The following is a 19,177-nucleotide window of genomic DNA, read 5'->3' as shown; positions in this document are numbered from 1 at the left end:
TGTTAAACGGGGGTTAGTACTTTCTGCCCGGCAACTCCTCCGGTGTAGTCGGACCGTCTTCCACATCATTCATTGGCTGGCCTACCTCATCGAGAGCCTCATACCTATCATACAGAGGCACCTGGTTAGGGGAGGTGGGCAAGGAGTGGGTTCGCTTGCCTCCCCTAGCATGTGTACTTGCCTCCATTCACAGCTCTCCATTTGGCCACAGCCTTCAGCTTGGCAGGGGGAGGATACGGGATCTCTTTGATCTTGGGGTTTTTTTCTGGTGGCTGTTCCAGTTTCTCTCTCAAGGAGGTCAGAGCCCGGTTCTACCAATCTATTTCTTTCTCGCGCTCCCTGATGCTCCTTAGCCTTCATACTTCCTCTCTTAGCTCTGTCACCATGCTGAGCAGATCATCCACCTGGTCACACCTCACACAACTGTCTTCCCTACTACCATCCATTAGCGGTTTAAGGTTGTGGCACTCCCTGCAGCCTGAGACCTGGGTGGCTGCATGTTTCCATGGGAGCTCTGTCTGTGTGGCTACATCTGCTCTGGCAAGTGCAAAAGACGCAGCTTTCTGCCGGGTAAATACCATGGCTAAGCTCCCTCTTGCCAGCTGAACTCCCCTCTTGAGCTGGCAGAGCTTTCTGCACCTTTCCACACAAATTATCACTCCATACCCTGTTTGTCCGTCCTGTTCGCTGCGCTCCCTGGGGTTGGATTTTTAGGGGAGTGGGGGTGGCCGCCGTTGCTGCTGGCCCCGCCCCCGCCTCGTCAGCCGCCCTCGCGTGATCTGCCGGCTCCCTGCGCTGCCCTGGCCTTTCCCCGCCCTAGAAAAGCCCGGGAAAAGCCCCTTTTCGCCGCGATCGCTCGGCTCCTTTGTGGACGTGTCTGCACCGGAGCTGTTCCTGTCGGCGAGTCAAAGGCATTCATCCTACTTGACCCTCAAGGCAGAATGGTGGGCACTCATCAGAGAGCAAAGGCTGCAGTTCTCACTTGGGGGGGGGTCTGCACCATCTACCCCAGCGGCGGCCGATGCCTCCACCCAGACGGAGCTGCTGAAGGGAGAGGCTGCAGTGCAGACCTCAGACTGCAGGAAGTGCCTAGACCTTTCTCCTAGGGCAGGGATATGTGGCAGGCATCCTGCAAAAGGTGTGCCCAGGTGGAGGACCACCTGCAGCACACAGCTGAGCTGCAGGAGGCTGCCTAGCATCAGGGAGGCTGAGGAGTTAGATAGCTGGTTCCAAGTGCAGTCTGCAGTGCATCCACAGCCAAACAACCAAAAACTCCCCCACCGGCACACACAAAAGGGAGGGGGGCCAATAATACAGAAGAATGGAAGCTTGCAATGGCAAGGACTAGCAGAAGGAAGAGACTTCCCCCAGCCCCTGAGGTGCCCTTGCAGAACTGCTTCACTGCTCTGCAGACTGAAAAGACCAGTCATATCAGGAGAGATGCTGGAGCTGAGTAAGGCAGCTCAATCTGCTCCCTGTATAACACCAGTGCAACTAAGAAAAGGCAACAGGTGATAGTAGTGGGCGACTCTCTTCTGAAAGTTATGGAGGCACCCATTTTCCAACCTGATGCACTCTAGAGAGGTGTGCTGCTTACTGGAGGCTCGTATCAGGGATGTCACCAAGAGACTACCAAGCCTCATACAGTCCACTGACTATTATCTGCTACTGTTGTTTCACATGGGCACCAGTGATACATCCAGGAGCAGCCTAAGGACTATCAAGAAAGATTACAGAGCCCTGGGAGCAGCAGCAAAGGACTCTAGAGCACAGGTAGTTTTCATCAACCCTCCTGGTCAAACGGAAGGGGCGAATCTGGCAAATCAGCAAAAGGTTACAGGACTGGTGCCACAGCTACTTAGACAGTGGGACTCGCTTTGAGAAACCAAGTCTACTGGGGACTGATGGGGTCCATCTGTCAGAGAAGGGGAAGAGCATCTTTGATCAGAGGCTTGCCAAGCTTGTGAAGAGGGCTTTAAAGTTGCCAGGGGAGGGGAACCTCCATCCATCCCACTCCTAGCAGTTTGATGCCAGTGGCAGAAATAGATGCCCAGAGCCTGGAGATCGATCACAGGTTAGAAGGAGAGCACTTGGAGTGTAGCACAAAGGAATTTCCCCTAAACAAAGACTGAGAGAAGCAGCCTGAGGGAAGCATGAAACAAATAGTGAGACAAAGGAGGGGGACAAGGCCCTCCGAGCCTTCCTGAGGAATGTCTCAAACACTCTTAAGTACCAGGCCTTCTGGTAAAATAACTCTTAAGTCGGTGACAGGACAGCCCTGCTTTTTCTCAGCAAGACAGTAAAATCAAGATAACAGGAATGTGTGTAGTTTGTTTCTTTGAAAGGCTACCATGCCTGATAACTGACCTTTGCCTCATTACCTGTGAAATGCATAATAGTTGACACACCTGTATATGCTAATGAAAATTTTAGAGATCATGGTAAATATATATGACTAGAGCTCTCATCTCCCCACCCAAATCATGCTACATATCACCTGGGGGTGGGGGGGAGAAACCCGAGATGAAACTGCCCTGTAGCAAGTAGGGTGGGCCGTGCTGATACAGCAAACGTAAAAAGGGGAAAAATATGTGCCCCCTAGTGATGCCGTGAAAGACGAAATCAGGACTCAATAGTCGGGATGACTATTAAGCAGGTATCCTTTATTGCAGCGCTGGACGCACAGGGGATCGCTCCTCCAAATGTGCGTACCAGATAAAGTTAGTTTAACAACATATATGCACACCACACATACATATTCTTGTGAGAACTAATTAACATATTCATTAGTTTTGAAACCTTGGGGTAACACTGTCCAAGTAAGCTGGGGTTTCCTACCAGTGGTAGGGCTTTCCCATTTGAAAGCAAACAACTTTTGACTTTCTTTAGCCAAAGGCAGACAAAAGAATGCATCTTTTAGGTCTAGTACTGTAAACCATACCTGATTGTTTTTCAATTTGGTAAGTAAGGTATAGGGATTGGCAACTACCGGGTGCAAATCTTTAACAATTTTGTTTATTCCTCTTAGGTCCTGTACTACCCGATAAGTTCCATTTGGTTTCTTTACTGGGAGTATGGGGGTGTTATATTCTGATTCACATTCCACTAGTAGTCCATGTTGTAAAAAGTTATTAATTGGGCCTTCTATTCCCCTGCGATCTTCTAATCTCAAGAGGTATTGTTTTTGACGTATTGGGCTCGCTCCCTCCTTAAGTTCTATTGCTATGGGGGTGGCGTTTTTCGCCCTTCCTGGAGTCCCTGTAGCCCAAACGCCTGGATATACTTGATTAATGATTTCTTCGAGTTCGGGTGATGATACAATGAGCTTTTCAGAGTGTATTAGGGCTAGGCTCAAAATTTCAATCAACTGATCTTCTTTTACTTTTAATTCCATGACTCCTTGATTAAAAACTCTCACTGCCCCTAATTGCTCTAATAAGTCTTGCCCTAACAGTGATCTGGGGGAATATGGCAAGTATAAAAATTGATGTATTCTGATCTGTTTCCCCAATTTAAATCTGAGGGGTTCTGAAAAGACTGCCTTTCTCTGCTGGCCGGTGGCTCCTATCACATTTACAAAATCCTTGCTTACAGGTATTAATTCTTGATTTAAAACAGAGAAAGAGGCACTTGTATCTATTAAAAATTCAACTTCTTTCTCTTGTTCCCCTAGCTTTATCTTAACCAGTGGATCCGCTAGGGTAGATGCCCCAGGTCCCCGTCAATCGGTTCCCGTTTCAGCTATCAGGGCAGGCGGGGTATCTTTAAACTCAGGGCATTCATTTTTCCAGTGTCCTTTTTTCCGGCAATATGCACATTGATTCCTTTCCAATACATTCTCAACATTAACACCTCTACCTCTTGCCAAATTCCTTAGTCCTCCTCTATTCCCAAAAGGCCTCCCTCTTCCAAGTCCTCTAAATCCCCTACCATTCACTACTCCCCTCTGTTCTAATGCTGCCACAGTGGCTGTGGCCATCACTTTTGTCAGCTTTCCCCTGTCTACATCTTCTCGATTTCTAAAAACTCTCCAGGCTTCTTCAAGTAATTTCTCCAGATCCCTTATATCTGGTTCTTTCAATTTCTGGACCTGCTTTCTAATATCTGGAGATGATTGTCCTAAAAACAAGGAAACAAGCTGTTGCTTCCCTGTGGGAGAATGGCTAGCTGAGAAGGGTCACGTAGACATGATCCAGCTGGCCGAGCAAAAGCTTGAGAAACATCGAATTCAGCCCCCGTAACTACTGGGCTGGTAAAGACACCTCGTCCTTGACTATAATTGTTGTAAGATAACAGAGAGGTTGCAGCTGCTCAGGCATGGGAAAAGAGGATGAAAGTAACTGTAAAGAAGGAACCAAGGGTGGAGTTGATCTTTCTAAGAACTAACCAATCATGAGCTTAACTTTTGTAATATGTATGAGCTAATTATGTTAGAACATAAAAGACCACTGTGTGAATCAATAAACGAAGCTTGCTGATCACTCATATTGAGTGGCCCTGTCTTCCCTCCGTCGCGACACTTCCCTATATCTGAGGGGGGATCTAAAGTAGTATATTTTCTCATTGCCTCTCTCAGTTTGTCCAAAAACTCCGTAGGGGTCTCCCTCTGTCCTTGTTTGACAGCATATAATGCTGACCAATTTATAGTTTTTGGAATGGCATTTTCCAGCCCTAATTTGATCCAATCTCGATATCGTCTTAGCATTGCATAATCTTGTCCATCATTGGGATCCCAGTTCGGATCAGTCAGTGGAACGTGCTCGTCCAAACTCCCTTGCAGGACTCTCCCTGTAATTTGAGCCTGCACATGGGTTCGGGCAGTCTTTAATACCAATTGTTTTTCTGTCTCAGTCATCTCTCCCAAAATTAAATCTACATCTCTCCAATCTGGATCTTGATTTCTAATTATCAATTCAAATCGCTTTGCCACCTTAGAGGGATCATCTTGATACCCTCTAGCTACTTCTTTCCAATCATTTAAATCAGTGGTGGAAAACGGAATTTTCACTCTAGCTGGCCCACTAGATCCCATTACTTCCTGTAACGGGGCTAGAAGTTGTGGAGCTCTCTGGGTTTTACTCCTGGTTCTTGCAGTAACTGGAGTAAAGGCAGTTGCCACTTCCCCTTCTTCCTCACCGCTACCGCCACTCTCTGTCTCAGTGAATGGCGATTGGTGTGGAGAAAGTGAATCTTGCAGTAGAGGGGGAGGCATTCCCAAATCCTCAAGCTGATCCTCTGTTTCCTCTTCCCTCTTTCTGGATTCTGTTACTTTCAAACACCTTTGTCCAATACTACATGCCGAGCAGCACCTCTTCATTTTCTGCTGCCCCTTTCTTTTATCTTTCTGTTCTTTCTCTAGGGACAAAACTAGAGGGTCTTGCGGTGGTATATTAAATCCACAGTCCTTTTGCCATTCAGGATGGTTTCGCAAAGTGAAAAACATACCCGCTTACATAACCTCATCCCATTTCCCTTCTCTTCGTAAGAATAACATTAACTGCAACATGGTATTATAGTTTAGAGTCCCATTGAAGGGCCACTTTTCTCCATCATCTAATTTATATAAGGGCCACCATTTTATCAAAGTTTTCTTATTCACGTTCCCACCTGATGGTCCCCCTATATTTTTCCAATGTTTTAAAATACATCCTATCCTTTTCACAATTCCACCACTTTTCTGTCCTCCCATCTTTATTAATTTAACTCCCCAATTGCCCTACCACACAGTACAGTTAGAGGATAAAATCTATCTCCCCAATGTTCCTCCTACTGCATCCACAGCTGGCAATTAGGGCACTCAAAATCAGTACAATCTGGATTAGACCCAAACCAATGAACATAAAATATCTTAAAACAATTTTAACATTTAACACATTGTTTGCTTACACCCGTTATCCAGGTGGAGGGGACAATATCCATTTATATGACCGGTCACATTCATCTGATCAACCAAATATACTCGCTTCGTTCATCTCCGGCCGCATCCCTCATGGGATAACGGAACTGCGGATCAGAACTCCGCACTCGCTTTGCAGCTCTGCTGCATCTCAGTCACTCAAATCATACATACAAGAGCTAGCTCAATTCATTCACACACTTTTTATCAAATCCAAATCAACTTTCAATAAACAGTTCCTTTAAACAGTTCCGATTTCAATACCGATAAGTTACTACCGCCACAAGGCACGTTAATGCAAAAGTACATAGCTTTACTCGCCACCGTACCCAATGTACCAAAACCAAGTGTACAAATTACAAGAGTACGAAGCACAACACGTGCTCATACCCATGTACACAAACCAAGACCAAGTGTACATATTGCAAGAGTACTGAGGCGCGGAAACAGACTCTACAACTCCCGAAGAGTTATAAAGCAGGCATGTTTATTGCAGCGCTGGGTGCAAGGGGGATCGCTCCTCCAAACTTGCACACCAGCTCATAAAACAAGCATCTATTTGTGATAAAAAGCATATATATTCATTAATGTGGGCTGGGTTATTATAATTAATTCTAAAAAAAGTCATTACTATTCTAATTATTTCTAGGAACTCATTATCATAAGTCTCTTCCCCTTGCCGCATGCGTACTGTCGCCCGGTGGTCGTGGGCCAGGGTCTTCTGGAGGAAGGCTCATAGTCTTCTTCACTGTGTACTTTTACCTTTGGCTTAGAATGCTGAGCTGGCTGGACCCCAAACCGTGAAACTGGTCCCGACCAGATGGACGCTTTACCCAAACAATTGGGTTCCTCCTTAGCATGCAGGCTGTTCCTACTATCTTATACACAAGGCCAGTTTCTTATCTTGGAATGCTGGGCTCCTGGGCTCCGAGCTCTGTTCTTTGCCAAGCTGTACTAAATCTACACTAACTACGTTTAACCATTCATTCTCCGAATCAGTACACAGCATAACATGTGCTCGCACCCACGTACACAGTATGCCCTCAGACACTAGTAGCCTGGCATACAGCGCCCTGCATAGGACGTCTCCTACAGCTTATGGGAACCCCAAATGACCAGTTCCAAAAACCCAAACAATTTTTTTAAATTTTTGTTTTAAAAGAATACCTTATTCATTAGATGGTCCTTGTCTGCCCCCACAGTGATCCGCATGAGGCGAGGAGTCCCTCCGGGAAAATCCCGTGGGTACCCTGGGGAGTCCTGTTCTCAGCGGGTCCTGCAGCCAAGCAGAGTGTCCCATCTGGGGTGCCAGAATTGATGCCGTGAAAGACGAAATCAGGACTCAATAGTCGGGATGACTATTAAGCAGGTATTCTTTATTGCAGCGCTGGACACACAGGGGATCACTCCTACAAATGTGCGCCCCAGATAAAGTTAGTTTAACAACATATATGCACACCACACATACATATTCTTGTGAGAACTAATTAACATATTCATTAGTTTCCAATAATTCATTACCATATGCTACCTCCCTCTTGGAGCTCCCCGTTCTTCAGAGATAAGTTCCTTCTACAAGATAACATTGTGCTGGCCTACACGATTGCTACCTGCATACGTGCCTTCCTGTCTTGTTACTTATGATAGCTCTGCAGGGGGGTAGGCCCCTGTTTGTGGTCAACCAAGTTAAAGAAACAAAATCACACAATATTTGCTAACTCATACTTAGGACAAGAGCAGCCTAGTTATGTCAAGCAAACCTTCAAGCCATACTTAGCCTTATTCTTTAATTCAGGAACCAGGACAGATGTAATGAAGGAGAATTTGTCCAGTCCCGCTGCAACTGTTGAGTTGACTGAATGACATGCACAGTTTACACCTGTAAACACAGAGTGAGTAACAAGAACAGTTCAGTAAACATGTCCCAGTAAATTCCTTCCTAGTCTAAAAGATTGCACTTTAACTAAAAGGATTTTGATATTTTTAAACATTTTTCAATCTTTTCCCTAAGCTCTATCACAAGCATTTCTATGGCCTGCAAAAATGCATTTGTGGTTATTTTTTTCTCAGTGGGTTACATTCTATTCACATTAATGTCTGCAATACATTTAGATGCCCTGAATGAACTACTATGTTCCTAAAGTAAGATAATGGACTGCAAGAAGTTCTTGTGTAATTTAAAGTAGAGTGTCCACAGCAAAACATATGACACTGCTCTACCACCTGCGTCATACCAAATGGAAGGGCTACTGAAGATAGATAGTCTTGATACTGAATACATCAGTGATACTTTTGGTTGTATTCCAGTATCACAGTGAATCAATTGAATGTATTGACAGCCCAGATAATTTCTTGAAATACAGTAAGGTAGTATTTTGACTTAAGAAATGGAAAAGCCTCATTAAGCTTCATTTACTGCCTCAAAGCAGCTGTTTTGCACCAGGATGTGTTGGTAAATTATGGTTTCATTAAGAAAGGCATTCAGACTCTGTAAAGTATCATTTAAAATGATATTTTTTTAGAGCTAACACTATAAGAGAATAGCATAGATAACCTTATATCCCTTTAGATGGTGGGAACCCCAAGTGGTGTAGCATCAAACAGGCCTCCAATACATGTGCAGCATGCTGGGCAAACCCTGTCCATAGAAGAGATTCTCTTTTCCCCTTTCGGTCACCTGAGCTATTATAGGATTTTCTGTCCTGGCATCACTGAAATTGGGAATAAACTCCTTAACACCAATGTAGTCTTAAGAAGCAGGCATTCTTTTTATTCAGTGCTGGGGACATGGGGGAATCTCTCCACCCAACATGTCCACCGAATGCGAGATTCACAGAGACTTATATCTATACAGAATATGTGTAGTCATTACATTTCCCAGAACTCATTATAATTTTCACATCACCCTGGCACATGCGCATTACGTCCATTAGGGGCTTCATGGAAGGTCTTGGGTGGTTCCTAGTGGTGTTTGGTGGTCACACAGGAGTGAGTATTGTTCTGTTTGACCAGTATGGCTGGTTTGAGCTGATTAGGAAAGAATTTTTCACAGAAAGAGTGGTCAGGCATTGGAATAGGCTGCCCAGGGAGGTGGTTGAGTCACCATCCCTGGATGTGTTTAAGAGACGTCTAGATGTGGTGTTGGGGGATATGATATAGGGAAGAACTTTGTAGTGTAGGGTAGATGGTTGGACTTGATGATCCCAAGGGTCTCTTCCAACCTGGATGATTCTATGATTCTATGATTCTATAACTCTTTGAGTGGATTGGGGAAGATAAATGCAGAAGCTGTTTGCAACTCCTCCATTTATTTTGCAAGCTTGTGAAGTGTTTCTTTCTGATGGTATTCTTCACTGTTTTTTTTTTCTCGTATTTGTGAAAGGCACCCTTAATCCACACATTTACATATCCACTAGACTCAGTTCCTGATTGTAACACTGGTTTGAGGAAACAACTCTATTCATAATTTTTACTGTCAAAAAGAAAGTATGTTTGCATGAGAACTGTTGTCCCTTAATGAGGGTTTAGGTTCGTACCTGGTGTGCAGGAACCAATGAGCACATAGAATCAAGGTCCACTTTCTAACCTTTAATGCAATTATGTACAGAAAGGGGTGGCAGGCAATAGTTCACAAAGCTAGCACACCTCTTCAAAGGGGTTGTAGGTTTTTATACAGTTTACAACAAAGAAAAAGTTATGCAAAACTTGTTCATTGGTCACCTTTCAATTATATAACAAATGCCCTTCTGCGCATGCTCCAATTAGCGGCTAGTTCATTATACAGAGGCAATCTGACATCAGCATGTAAGGTTTCCTCCCAGGGGTGTGATTTTTACCATGCTAATTAGTCTTAGGTTACCTTCGGGCAACCCCCCTTCCCCCTCTCCCACCTTCCTAGTCAGTAGATGATTCATCCTTGATGGTATTAGCTCATTTCTGTATGTTGTGTCATCTTGTTGTGACTCTACTTTGAGGACCACAGAACTTCCTGCTGCACTTTTAGATAAAGGCAAGGCCACACAGATGGTTTAATCACTGATACCAAGTTGATGGTGCCTCCAGGCTCCTCTGTTACAATGAGCTGGCTAAGTTTATTCTGCAGCTAAGGGCTTTGTGCAGCCCAACACAGGCCTGAAGGCCAAGCTCTACGTGCAGCACAGCACAGCACAGGCCTGGGCCTACTCAGGTTATTTGTTATGTGGATCACTAACTCCTCGATGTACAACGGTCTTCCAGTCAGGATCACTACAGCAACCTGGACTAGTTCATTCTGGACAGTGTAGCATGACTTTAAAACAGAGAATGTATATTCTCAGCTGGGTCAGGGTAGGGGCATTTTGATTAATACACCCTTTTTTGATTCCAATTATTTACAAATTAGGTTCCTCCCATTTCACTCTACACTTAAAATGTCAATGGGAACAGCCTCCAATCCTAATGAATCTTACACAGATCCTTGTGTTTGCATCTCAGCATTGAAAAAAGTCAGGGTTTCAACCGTACTTCCTCAGCTGTATAGCAGTAATTGAGCTCTACATGTTAGAGGAAAATATGTAGTAGGCGGTTCAGGAAGTCTGTACCTTCCAAGTACCTCAGCCAATGGGGAAAGGAAGAGGGTCATATGTGGCCGGGGAGTTAGCATAAAAAGGACGCTGTGTCCTCCGGTAATTTTGAGAGACCCCACAGGAGTATGCCCCAGTGGACTCTCCCTTTATTTGAATAAAGTCAACTATTTCCAGGACTCCTCTGTCTCTTTTGTGAACACCAACCTCTGGCAATGAGATTTTCCACACAAATGGGGGCTCGTCCGCGATCCTTCCACCTTCCAGGGATGGCGGGCGACGAATGGAGCTGATGGTGCGCCTCACCAAAACTTTGGTGATCAGTTCCCTTCGGCGGCTGCCAGTGCTGGACGACTGATTGGGTACCCGAGACTGTTCAGGAGACAGATGAGCAATGGACCACAGAGGTCCATGAAGAGGTCCGCAGGGAGAGACTGTTGAAAAATCTCACTGGGATTGCGTATGTACTACTGTACTACGTACTATCACTGTACTATGGGAAATTCGGGGAGTAAAAGAGGGAGGACACCCAAGAAGGGCAGTAAGGGAAAGTCGAGAAAAGGCCTTGACAACCAGGATGATGATCCCCGAAATACCCCCGGAATGTCCCTTAGGCAAAATGTTGAGATCTTGGGATAGTCTACATATTCTCCTAGAAATAACTAAGGAAACAATGATAAAGTTTTGCTATTTTATCTAGCCTGAATATAATTTGCAAAAAGGTTTTAGATGGCCTCCTCTTGGGTCAGATGATGCTAGTCTTTGTCAATGTTTATGCTTATACTTGAATGACACTGAAAAAGGACTTAGTGAAAAAGAATGTGGGGAAATATGGTTAAGGGCACCACCAACAGGAATTTGTGTAGTCAGAGGGAGAAGAAATAAGAGAGTCGGAAAATGGGGAGAGAAAGGGAACAGAGGAGACGTGGGATGTTCTTCAGTGTCTTCCCCCGCCTTATCCCCAAGCCCCTCCAGGTCTCCCAAGGGATCCAGGAGTGGCTGCTGGGCCTTTATACCCCCAAATCCCAGATCAAGAAAACCAAGGAGAAACCACCCCTACGGCCCCTCTTGGCAAGAATGACAGTGAAGGGGAGGATGGGCAAGATGTTATGTCCCCATCTAGAACTAGAAGGGGGGACACAATATAAATCATCAAGGATGCCTAAAACCCAGGAGGGAAGAGTTCATCAGATGCCTCTACATCAGGTCCCTTTGGGCAGACAAGGTGGAGGATTTGGGTTTCTAATTGTGCCCCTTACAACTCAGGACATAAGAGGGAATTACACCCATGTTTGGATGACCCCATAGGGGTGGGGGAAAAGGTAGACGAATATCTAGGGAATGCAGATTATACCTGGATGGACTGGGATTTTCTTCTAGGAATTTTATTTGGGCCACAGGAAAAACATGATTTTGCAAAAAGCCTGTCATTTGTGGGAAGATGAACGCCCAGAGGCAGCAGGGAATGCAGGGCAGAATGCACTCATGGTTGATGATGCAATCACCCAAGTGAAACCCAACTGGGATCCAAATAATCAGGCTAGCCTAGCCCGCCTTCAGGATTATAGAGCTTATTTGATTAGAGCAATTAAGACAGCGGTTCCCAGAACTAATATGACAAAAAGTGTGATGAAATGGGAAAAAGGACTTCACTGAGAGGTTCAAATTCACAATTTATTTGGACTTCACTCACAGGTCCGATATGTCACTATTGCAGGTTCTATGTGTACAATGGCGATTACGCTATTGCAATTTAAAAGCAATTTGCGGAATACACTACTGCAACCTACAAGTGATCCCGAAAAGTAACAACACAAGCCACAAGCGCGCTAGATATTAATACCTTAAAAGAGTGCACCAATCACGATCTTAATAGCATGCCATATACCATACATACGTATCTTAATCACTTACCCTCTCTCTCAGGTAAGGTCGCTCAATCCCTGGGAAGTTACCCTGTACAGTGTCCTGGACAAGGGGACACGAATCTCCTACAGGCCAGCTGTATCGTTGGAAGATTCCCCATCTTTCTCCCCAAACCTTACGGTTTATATTTCCTGAGTCGGTGGGGGTGCAGGATTATGCCTGCGTGGATTACACTATCTGGGATATTTACCTCTGGTGGTGTGATGGCTCCGAAGTCTCTGTTGCCAATTTTGTGATGTCTAGCACGCAAAGTCATGGGAATAGTGGTGGGATGGGACTCAGGGCATTTTGTTTGCTAAGGGAGTTTGTTAAGGCTCCATTTGGTTTTGGTTCTTATTGTGATGCAATCTTGAGACAACCCCGGGCTGAGCTGTTTTTGCAGCTCCCCCCAAGTTATCTCTGCATAGACAAGGCAAGGCGGAGATGAAGCTGAGTTGGATGACAACTCCCTGCATCTCACCTATTGTGCTCTGAAACCGGTTTGCCTGGGTGCTCCCATACCCAAAGGCTATGTCCCTAGAACAGGAGAGAGACATGAGTCCTTCTCACTGGTTGGAAAGGACCAGGAATGCCTTAAGAAAACAGGAAGGGACCGGCCTTTGACACTCTGTTGAGGTGTGGGAGACTGGCTAGCTGAGAAGGGTCGCATAGACATGATCCAGCTGGCCGAGCAAGAACTTGAGAAACATCGGATTCAGCCCCCGTAACTACTGAGCTGGCAAGGACACCCTGTCCTTGACTGTAACTGTTGTATGATAACAGGGAGATTGCAGCTGCTCAGGCATGGGAAAAGAGGATGAAAGTAACTGTAAAGAAGGAACTAAGGGCGGGGTTGAAGTTTGGAGGACAGGCCAATCAGAAAGATGTATTGCAGAATATGTATTAGCTAATTATAACGAAGCATAAAAGACGGCTGTACTATTCAATAAACGAAGCTTGCTGATCACTCATATTGAGTGACCCTGTCTTCCCTCCGTCGCGACAAATGGCGCCCGAACAGGGACCCTAGAGAGGGCTGAACCTGCGAGCCACGAGTCGACGGAGCCTGGGTACCGGTCCTGAAAGCAGCGCAGGAGGCGAAAGGGATTAAGGGATTGATCCCCGCGCCCGGGAGCACCTATAGAGGGTCCTGCTGGCCACGCGCCACCAAGGTCTGCAAAGGCTGCAACAGTGCTGACGAAGGTATGAACAGACAAGTGGCATGCCTGGGTACCGGTCCTGAAAGCAGCGCAGGAGGCGAAAGGGATTAAGGGATTGATCCCCGCGCCCGGGAGCACCTATAGAGGGTCCCGCCGGCCACGCACCACCGAGGTCTTGCAAAGGCTGCAACAGCACTGACAAAGGTATGAATAGACAAGCGGCGTATGATTTGCTCAAATGCTTTTTAGAAAAGCGGAGCATTTAGGGTATAGATAACGAAGGTATGAATAGACAAGCGGCGTATGATTTGCTCAAATGCTTTTTAGAAAAGCGGAGCGTTCAGGGTATAGATTGTAAAAGGGAGTTGCCTGGGTTATTAGCGTATGGAGTAGCGAGAGGTTGCTTTGATAATCCAGATACGGTTTTTGAACACGAGGAATGGCGTAAATATGAGGATAAATTGTTTGACAAAGTTATATGCGATAATAAATCAGCCAAAAAGTTGATAAAGCCGTGGCGGGCAGTCGCTAACGCCCCGTTGCAACACCGAGCTGAGAAAAAAAAAAAAAAAAAAAAAGAGAAAAAAAAAAAAAAGAAAAAAAAAAAAAGCCGTTCACTCAAAAAAAAAAAAAAGAGAAAAAAAAAAAAAGCCATTCACTCAAAAAAAAAAAAAAAAAGGAATAGCAAACACCATACAGGCGGCTGGGGTGCCCGATTATCTCAAAGGCACTATACTACTATACTAAAGCAGTGTGCTATACAAAATAGTAATCCGGCCACGCGTAACATCTTGGCTACATTGCCAGGGACATGGACCATCGAGGAAGGACTAGAAAGAATGGCACAGGTACCGGTGGGGCCACAGGCAATGTTAGTTGAGGCAGTAAAGGAGCTAGGGAATAGTTTAAAGGAACATGCGCAGGCTACGCAGAGTCAGGTTTTAGCAGCCCTTGCTCCTTTGCAAACCTCTGCTGGGCGGCCCACCTCGTTTGCGGTGCTTCTGTTGCGGCGTCGCTGGACACATGAGGCGGGACTGCAATGCCAACTCCGTGTGGTGCAAGAACTGTCGATCAGACACTCACAACGAAGCTGCCTGTCGTCAAGCTGGATCGGGAAACGGACGACCCAGCGGGAAAAGCCGCCCCGCGCCGACACAAAAAGCGGCTGCCTACCCAGCAGCGCACAACCCCTTCCTCTCCGGCCAGCCACAAGCGGAAGCCTTGGAACGGATCCTGCAACGCCAGTGCAGCTTACTGAGCAACAAAGACAAACGCTGCAACAAATAGCTTCTATGGTAACTATGCGTTCCACGCATCGGCGTGTTGAAGGTCTACCCATTGACTGGACTGTTTTATGTGGTGAGCAGTATCTTATGGCAGCCTTAACTCAGCAAAAAATAAAAACGGGGGAGAAGCAGGGGTCCACCACTATCGTATTGGAATGGATAGCCCCTCCGCTACAACCACGGCGGATAATACAGGAAAAAATTGCCACGCTAGCAGATCTGATCAGGAAGGGTCGGTGCCGTATCCTACAGGTGGATGGAACCCCGCCAAGCACAATATGGGTGCCAATAAAGCAAATTGACCTGGAATGGTACTTGCAGAATTCCAAGGAGCACGATTGTATGAAAGCGAGGAGCAAAAGACCATGGCAAGGGTGCGCTGGAAGATCACCAGGGAGGTTAACAGAATCCTTGGGCAACAACAATCACAAATCTTGACCAGAGTGTGCGGGGATGGCATTAAGGTCCCCCGCCTGTGGATGGTCGGTCCCCTGGATTGGGGGGAGTTGTGTCGTCGTTTTGCTACTATGCCTCCTCGCCAACGGACCCCACGGCAACGCAGGCGGCGTCGCTGCCGTCAGCCTCCACGAAGTTCAACCAACTAAAAACATGTGGGTCACGTGGGCCAACCAAACAGGGCAGACCTCCTTTTGTCTGTCCCTCGCCTCGGCTACTGATCCCTTTCGAACCTGTTTGTTTGGCGCGCCTATAGGAGACCCTGAGCATCTAGCCACTGTAATGAAAGGGTTCTTTACAGGCAACTGTACTAACCAAGACAAGGTGTCTGAAACTGCATCATGCAGAATTAATTGCCTTAATGTTACGCTAGGCCCTTGCTATCTGGGCCAACTAACACTGTTTGCTCCAAATATACATACCCTCAGATATCATACTAGAAATAGACGATCTCTTTCTACCCTAGGTTCTGATTGTAATGACAATGTGGAGTTGTGGGGGACAGCAACTAACGTAGTCGCCTCTATCATCCCCGCTGTTGGGACCGCACATGCTTTAGCTAACATAAAGAAGCTTGCTTGTTGGGCAGTTAAGCAATCTAATGTAACCACGCAAATAATTATGGAATTAAGGAAGGTCTTCGTTGGGTTGGTGTCATTATACTGATTTTGATAGCAGCACGTGCAATACTGGGATGTGTAGTTAAGAAAGTTGAACAAGTCACCGAAAAGGTATTACTTGCCCAAAATAAAAACGAGGGAATTGTGGGAGACTGGCTAGCTGAGAAGGGTCGCGTAGACATGATCCAGCTGGCCGAGCAAGAACTTGAGAAACATCGGATTCAGCCCCCGTAACTACTGAGCTGGCAAGGACACCCTGTCCTTGACTGTAACTGTTGTATGATAACAGGGAGATTGCAGCTGCTCAGGCATGGGAAAAGAGGATGAAAGTAACTGTAAAGAAGGAACTAAGGGCGGGGTTGAAGTTTGGAGGACAGGCCAATCAGAAAGATGTATTGCAGAATATGTATTAGCTAATTATAACGAAGCATAAAAGACAGCTGTACTATTCAATAAACGAAGCTTGCTGATCACTCATATTGAGTGACCCTGTCTTCCCTCCGTCGCGACATTGAGGGTACAATTTGTCACCAAGTCCTGGCCTGACATAAGGAGAAGAATATCGAAAGATGAGGATTGGCAGAACAGGCTTTTGGACGAGTTGGTTAGAAAGGCGCAGCAGGTGTACGTAAGAAGGGAAGAAGAGAGGGCAAAGATGAAGGCAAGAGTGATGGCACAGCTTTTACAGCCTCCAAAGGGAAAAATGCGAGGACCCCCAGGGTTGAAGGGGAGGGGGCAACCATCAGGATTTAACAGAAACATGTCTTCCTCAGTGGGAAGGGGCCAACCCTGGCCTCGGTTGGGAAGAAATCAGTGTGCTATTTGTAAGAAAGAAGGACATTGGAAGAGAGAGTGTCTGCAGAGGCAGGTGGACCCTAATGAGGAGGAAGTCCACCGGTTGATGGAAATGGATTGTTAGGGGTGTCAGGGGCTCCCACTGTTCCAGGGACCCACCACCTTGGAGCCCTTGATAACCTGTCGGGTGGGTCCAAATCGGGAGGAGATACACTTTTGAGTGGATACCAGAGTCTCTCGATCTACTTTAAACTGTGTGCCTAAGGGGGGACAGTTGTCAAGAGAATCTCTAATTATCCAAGGAGTAAGTGGAAAGGATGAATGTGTACATTTTGTCCATCCGCTATTAATAGATATAGGAGATAAGTTTGAGATGCATGAATTTTTGTTCATCCCTAATTGTGATTGTAATCTATTGGGGAGGGACCTGATGGCTAAATTGGGGATGCAGATTAATATCATAAAGAGTGATGAAGAAGTGAGTACTGTTGTAACTTTGTGCCAATTGTCCGATAAAGCTTATGCTAAAGTAAACCCAGAAGTGTGGGCAGTCCCAGGGAAATATGGAAAATTATATATGGAACCTCTTCAGGTTACTTTGAAACAGCCTGGTCAAGTGGTCTCTAAAAAGTAATACCTTATTTCAAGAGATGGAAGAAAGGGACTACAGACTATTATTGAGTCCTTACTAAAGGCAGGTCTTTTGGAGCCGTGTATGTCTCCCTATAATATTCCCATCCTGCCAGTTAAGAAACCGGACGGAACCTAAAGAATGGTACAAGACTTAAGAATAATAAATAAGATTATTAGACCAAGGCATCCCACGGTTCCAGATCCTTATACTAACCTGAACCAAATTCCCTCCTCACACGACTATTATTCAGTGCTCGACTTAAAAGATGCTTTTAGGGGATGCCCACTTACAGATGATAGTAAAAAATATTTTGCCTTTGAGTGGGAACAAGAGGAAACAGGGAAAATAGTGAAGCAACAATTGATGTGGACAGTCCTTCTGCAGGGATGCACGGAGGCACCGGTCCTGTTGTTGTGGTTTGGCCTGAGATGGCAACAAAGAACCACGTGGCAGCCGCTCTCTCAGACCGGAGCCCCCACCGCCACCACAGCCGTGAGGGGAGAATGGGAAGAAAAAGGCAAAACTCATGTGTTGAGACAAAGACAATTTAACAGAACAGCAAAGGGAACAAGAAGCAACAATAACACTGACAGAGGAATATACAACCACGATTACGATACCACCACTTGCCGACTGGACCCGGGATGCCCCAGCCTGCTCCGCTCCCCCGTGGTGACTTCCTGTCCCTCCCCTTCCCCGGCTAGCTCTGGCTACCCCCTGGGCATGGCTCACATGGGATGGAATACCTGTGTCACTGCTGGATCCTGGGGAGAATTAACCCTATCCCCGCCAGACCCAGGACATCATCCACCCCTTATTCCATTCCATGCCATGCCCAGATCCTACAGTTTCCCCTGACATATATATATGTACATATATATATCCATGCAGGTATAATGTCCTTAGTCTGTGGGCCATCACTCTAAAATGTCCATTGAGTTCATTTAATCCATGACTTTGAGCTCAATCTGTTAGAACAGTCTCTCAGGCCATGCAGATGGTGTGTGTGGGGCTGGACTGTCGCATGCTGTATTTCTGGGGCTTGCGGCTGATGTATCTGGTGCAGCTCATGTCCATGGTCCATGGGCTGAAGATGTCGATCTCAATGAAGTTGCTGGGCACCAGCTGCTGAGGTCAGTTCTGATCCCTTCACTGCTGCACTTGGTTTTCATCAGAGTCCATTTGTCATTAGTTTGGGTGATTCTTACTAGTACAACCAGTATAGTACAACCAGTAGCAGTTACAGAAATGAGATGTACAGTGGCAGGGTCATTTAGCAATTAACATCATACAATTTCATTCACTGGCTATTCTTGCCCAAAATCAGATCCCCGTGAGGTACACATCGAACTTCCCCATCCTTCCGCATCACTCACCAAGTGCACCCAGGCCCTTGAGCAAAGGCAATCCCATGGACGGGTTTGCCTTTGCCTGAGGCAGGACTAACCCAGACTGTCTTCCCTAACATATTCTTCATGTGCACTACGGGGACTTTATCTCCCTCCACAGTACATGGAGGTTTTGATTGGGCAGGGCCAGCTCGGTTGGTAGACCCCCTGATGTTAACTAGCCAGGTAGCCCTTGCCAAATGTGTATCCCAATGTTTTAAAGTCCCACCACCCATTGCTCTCAGTGCAGTTTTTAACAGTCCATTGTACCGTTCTATCTTCCCAGAGGCTGGGGCATGATAAGGGATGTGATAGACCCATTCAATACCATGCTCTTTGGCCCAGGTGTCAATGAGGCTGTTTCGGAAATGAGTCCCGTTGTCCGACTCAATTCTCTCTAGGGTGCCATGTCGCCACAGGACTTGCTTTTCAAGGCCCAGGATGGTGTTCCGGGCAGTGGTATGGGGCACAGGGT

The sequence above is a fragment of the Numenius arquata genome, chromosome W, assembly GCF_964106895.1.
Source record: "Numenius arquata chromosome W, bNumArq3.hap1.1, whole genome shotgun sequence".
Classification (NCBI taxonomy): domain Eukaryota; kingdom Metazoa; phylum Chordata; class Aves; order Charadriiformes; family Scolopacidae; genus Numenius; species Numenius arquata.
Note: the sequence above shows the minus strand (reverse complement) of the source record.